The sequence below is a fragment of the Pavona decussata genome, unplaced genomic scaffold, assembly GCF_977016875.1.
Source record: "Pavona decussata unplaced genomic scaffold, jaPavDecu1.1 SCAFFOLD_212, whole genome shotgun sequence".
NCBI classification, from domain to species: Eukaryota; Metazoa; Cnidaria; class Anthozoa; order Scleractinia; family Agariciidae; genus Pavona; species Pavona decussata.
Genome location: NW_028145617.1, coordinates 70,721 through 76,720, shown reverse-complemented (window position 1 = coordinate 76,720; position 6,000 = coordinate 70,721).

The window sequence follows — 6,000 nt, the reverse complement described above, 5'->3', positions numbered from 1 at the left end:
TTTTTTTATTTTTTTCGCGCCAGGCCGCCAGTTGCCCATCCCAAGCTCTGCCGCTAACATTTTCACTTCCGTTTTAGATTTCTTTTGTTATTAGACTAGCCAATCAAATCCTGTGTCCCCAGAACCTCCTTACCCTCGTGCAAAGGCCCCGCCGGCTAAGAGGAACAGAAGGCTCTGGGAACTAGAATGTAGAGAATACAAAAAACAGAAAAAAAACAAAGAAACGCTGAACAACATTAATACCAAACAACTTGTAAATGAGACAAGAAATGTTTACAGTGTAATACTAAATCTTTCCAATAGTTTGGTCAGTAGTGAGTTAACACTGGCGTTTTCAAATATCAGTTCCTATCCTTCCCCGTTCTAGAACCTAACACGCAGGCTACTCCTAACGTTACAGGATTTCACCAGCTGTTAAAATTTTACAACAAACGTACGCCAGCTGGAGGGAAAGAGTTGCCACAAACGACGTACATACTTTGTAAAGGATAGACTGTCACAGTTCAAAGGGTCAATTTCTCAAAAACTTCGTTATGTATAACACGTTCGAATTTTCAGGGAATTCTAAGATTGCCGAGGTCTTTCAACTTTAAAAGGCCGGCTCACATGATACCAGGTGTATCCCAGCGTAAATCGTTGGTGTATTTTGGCAGCCGATATATTTTAACTTTGATTGATAAAAGGGCGGTTTGAACGAACGAGTCCGCTCGACTTGACAAGAAAGTTGGTGCTCTGCAACATATTTCCTGAATCAGGACTCGTTTGGCTCTAACTCGTGTGTCAAAATACAGAGAATATTCGTGTTCCGATACTGTCGGGTAAAAAAATTCGCCGACAGGTAGTAGCGCGCAACCCAGTCGTTACGGACTGCATTAAATTGCAGCTTATCAGCAAAAGAATGTAAACAAACATTCTTCTGTTAACCTAAATGCTGTGATGGAACTCTCGTTTTCCCTTTGGTTACAAGTTTATCATCCAAATGCTGTTTGCGTGTACACTGCGGGAAGGCTCATAAATTCCGCCTCAAACCTAAGCAAAGATATATCTTTCAATTGCTTTCAGAGCTCAATAGATTTCCACTGTTTTTTCTAGATGACCACGTCTTTTGGCTTGTGTAAAAAGCAAAACAGAAAGACAAAACAAAAACACAAACAAAAAGAAAAAGGAGCAAAAGAGAAAAAAAAACCACACACACACACACACTGAACAACAACAACAACACGAAACAACTTGTAAATGGGACAAGAACTGTTTAAAACTAAATCTTTCAAATACTTTGGTCAGCATTGAGTTAACACTGACGTTTTCAATATCAATTGCTATTACATTTTAAACTAGTTTTAGTTTTTAATTGAGAATTGATTCACACCTAGTTACTGAATTAAGGCTGCACGCGAGAATATACTTTAGGAAAGTTAAACACAAGATTTCTCAGCAAGCAGCACTAGCCCCTGGAGTTTTGTTTTACAGACAAAGGAGTATTTAAACTTACAGCAACCACAGCTTTTTATTGTTATCAAAAACTCCCTTAGGCAGTTCCTTCAGCTGGTTGTTACTCAAGTACCTACCAACAAGAAAATGCGGATTGTCCAAGTTCTTAGTAGGTTTTCATGATATCCACACACTTTATTGGCTACAACTTGTAAAAATACGACCGCGTAAGTTTATGGAATGAGTGAATGGGGAAAATAGTCGTTACTTCCGACTACTACCTTGGTACTTAAAAACAAAGACACAGTATGCATTATTCATCGGACATAGAAACACTTATGAATGACGGGATTTGTTCCAATGATTGTTTTTCTCAGGAATATGTGAAATACGTAAACATGTGGAATTTCCAAGTCCCTTGGATGAAAGGGGGGGTGGGGAGGGGGAGGGGGGACTTTCCACTTCAAGATATCGCGCGCAAAGGCCGCTACATTTCAAGTCATCCGTTATAAGTGCGACTACGCCGTCATTTAAATTCCCGCGTTACAGAATCAAAGGCCATTACAGCGGACAACCAATAAGGACTCAACAATCTTTAATACAGTTACACTTTATAAGCATATAATTGTAAACTGTTAATATAATTCAAGTATAAATGTTGCAATAGAGGTTGACATTGCGCTGCAACACAGTGTTTCTTTTTATCTTTGTCTTAACGATCCTAGCATCTGATCCCACGATTCCCACGCGACTGATTTCCCTCCACCCTCCCCTGTTCTAGAGCCTCACACTCAGGCTTCTCCTAACGCTACAGGATTTCACCAGCTGTTAAATTTTACCAAGAACTTATGCCAGATGGATGGAAAAAGTTGACACAAAGTCGTACATACTTTTTAAAGGCTAGTTCAATTTCTTAAAAACTAGTTTATGTAAGATTTTCGAATTTTGAGAAAATTTTAATATTGTCGGGGTCTTTCAACTTTAAAAGGCCGGCTCACATGATACCAGGTGTATCCAAGCGTAAATCGTACGTGTATTACGACATCTGATTTTTTTTTTCTTTTTTTTTTTTTTAAATTTTATTGACATTGCGAAAGTGTCTGCCCTACTTAATATGAAAACTAATGCTCGTCAACATATTTCCTGAATCCGGACGCTATTGGCTGTAAATCATCTGTCAAAAAACGCAAGAGATTCGTTTTCCGATACTCTCGAGCCGCCAAATCCGTCGACAGGTAGTAGCTTTTAAACCAGCCTTACCGAAGGCATTAAATTGCAGCTTATCAGCCAACGAATGAAACAAAGATTCTTGTATTGATATAAATGGTGTCATCGAACTCCCGTTTTCCCTTTTGTTAAAATTTTGTCATCCAAATACTGTTGGAAGGCTTATCCATTCCGCATGCGTCAAATATAACCAGAGGTCTTTCAATCGCTTTTAGTAACTCAATAAATTTCCACTTTTTTGTTCTAAAGTATGCCTCCAATCAGTTCACAACACGAACGGGGACATTTTTAAACGACCACGTATTCTGACCGGTAAATTTTAGACTCCTTTTCAGTTTTGATTACGCTGGTGTCATTTAAAGTGATAAATGCTTCTTTCTTTGCGAGTTTTTCAATGCGGTCGTGTAATTTGTTGGCACGAATTGCAACTTGTGCTTATGTGAGATATACTTTCTAATAGATTGAAATAAGTTAACATACTTTCAAATTTATGGAATCCAAAGTTGATCTCTGTTTAAACAACTTAACTAACATATTTCATGGCTTATCATCTGCCCTTGCGTTTCTCTTAAATTTCTCACCCAAGTCGATAGTGACCACAAACGCAATGACCGCGAGCAATCAGGCCTACGAAATGTATTGATATTGTGTAACGCGACAATATGGAGGTCGCTTTCTTGGTCATTCTTTGTTTATGTCTTTCTTATACCGGTAACCTGTGACTTGCCACCTGCGACATTGTTGACCGCAAGCTGTGACCCCTAACCGTTGCCCTGCTACTTTTATTTGACGGTTATGCTCTTCGGCGAAAACAATAACATTGCATGTTCAGCAAGTCTTCTCTTAGCATGATAATTTTTTTCTAATATCATAAACTAATTCCGATTTTGAGACGGCATTACCGCATTATATTGACGGCTAGTTGGGGAAAATTAAATATATTCCGTATTGGGCGGAGTCGCGTAGCGACGAAACCCAATACGGCTTTTTTTTTCTTGCAACGCTGTCAATATAATGCGGTATTGCAGTCTCAAAATCGCAATTAATTTTGTATCGCGATTTAACCATTATATAGACAAGTAAAACTGAAAACAAATTATTTCGCGCCTGGTCAAAATGTATATTCTTGCTACCTGCAAACGTATACATGGCAACATTTTGCACGCGCAAACAAATTTCGTCGCGGGATATTTGAAATTTGCCGGCAATTTCATAATTTTTCGTGTCTAAATGTCTGAAATCGTTTAATTTTAAACAGGAGAAGCCTGGAAATTTAATGGAAGAGTTGGTGAGGTCCCATATCGTTTCTCGTGGTGATGAAGTGGGCGAAATGCCAAATGTTGATATTTGCGCTACTTTTTTCAAAGAGTTGTTTGACAACATAGATACCGAAAGCGAGACAGGAGAGTCGCCAAGTAAAGATAGCGAGGCGAAAGCTAACCAAACTGAGCCCCAAACTGAGCCGAGAAAGAAAAGAAGTAGCATTGTTATCTTAGACGACGAGGAGATTGAAGAGTTCCAGAAGAAGCAGGTCGCGAACAACACTGTCAAAGGAACTGAGTGCTGCTCGTCGCCTTCAAGCTTGGTACAATGATCGATATGGCCAGACACTGCAGTTGACAAGCATCAACACAGCCAACGCTGCCGACCTGCTGAAGCACTTTTTACTCGAAATACGAGATACAAGAAAAGATAGGCTTGGCGAATAATACGAGCCGTCCACCCTGAGCACTTACCAAAATGGTTTAAGAAGATTTTTCCTCGAAAGAAAGGACGACGAGTCTTTCGACATCTGTAAGAATGAAAATCTTAGGAAGAAGCTCGCGTGAAAAGAAAGCAACTAAAGGCAAAGGAAAAGGAAAAGGAAAGGAAAAGGAAACCGTCCTAACAGGGCTGATCCGTTAGATGAAAGTCATATAGAGAAGCTGTGGACGGGTGGTGCTATTGGTTTGATAATTCCGCGATAGTTATGACATCTTATATGGTGGAACAACACCAGATTGTTAAGCATGAGAGGCCGACAAGAACACTTCAACTGTAAAGTTCAGGACTTCACAGACCGAGGAAACTTCTGTGAATACACAGAGCGTTCCACAAAAACGAGAACCGAGAAAAGTGACAACCCAAAAGCAAGACGGAAGTACAACAACAAAATAGTTCAAGGAAAGGGTGGCGAGAGAGATCCGTACCTTGCGTTAAATAAGTATTGAAGCCACAGACCAGAGGGTATCGGCGAATTTTATTTGGAGCCCATCGATAACCCCACAGAAGACATCTGGTATAAGAAGCTTCCACTGAAGAGAGACGGACTGGCCAACATCATCAAAAGAATGGTCGAGAAGGCAGAAATCTACAACGAGGGGAACTTTACCAACTCGTCGGGTCGAAAAACAGCTATTCAAAGTTTTCGAGGTCATTTCGATCCACTTGCAATCTCTGAGCTCACTGGGCACGCCAACCCTACCCCCATCCAGTCCTACAATCAAAACGCCGTACAAACCCAGAAGGAAATGTTTGATTGACTGGTAGAACCGGGAGGATGCTCTACATCTGTTTACAACAGTACGGCCCCAACTGTAAACGCGACGAGCGCCGAGCACCGACAGTTGTTCTCCAATCTTTTCAATTGTTCCACTTTGAACTCTTGCCAGATTAACATTAACTTCCCAAATGGCAAGTGACTTTCAATTTCATGACAAATTGTTAACCTTTGTTAAAGTTACATTGCCTCTGTTGATGGAAAAAATGAATTTAAAGACTTTAGCTTAAGACAATCAGAACAATTTTTAATTGGAAACGCCGGATTGTTTTGGAAGTTTGTTTTGAAGTTTTGATAATTTAATCAATAACCGCCATTTCAGATCTCTTAGAACTGCAGGTTTCTATTAAAATGAACTAATAGTAATGTGTAAACATAACATTTGTAATGGAGATTTCCAGTGCAGAGGTAAATTTGACGAAAATTGTTAAAACGAGAGCACTCAGAAGCTCGTTTTCAATCAGTAAACGAAAAGTTCAATCAACTCTGCATGAGAGTTCGGAAAGCCATTTGAATAAAGCGACGCTAGTCACAGGCTAGTTTTTGACAGAACATTTCGAATTTGATGCGTACGTGGGCAACCCAGCTCAGTGTCGCAATGTCAATCACTATTTTGGAACCAATCACAGCCCGCAAAAGTGACAAGGCAATACCGCGAGATATTGACGTCTCTCGCATAAGATAGAACTATAGGAAAATCGCGATACCATATCATAATGCCATATTTTGCCTTGCTCCTTTGTGTGGGTTTGGAAGCAAAAATTATATCCGTTTTGATAACAAACCACTCAAAACCCTTCATC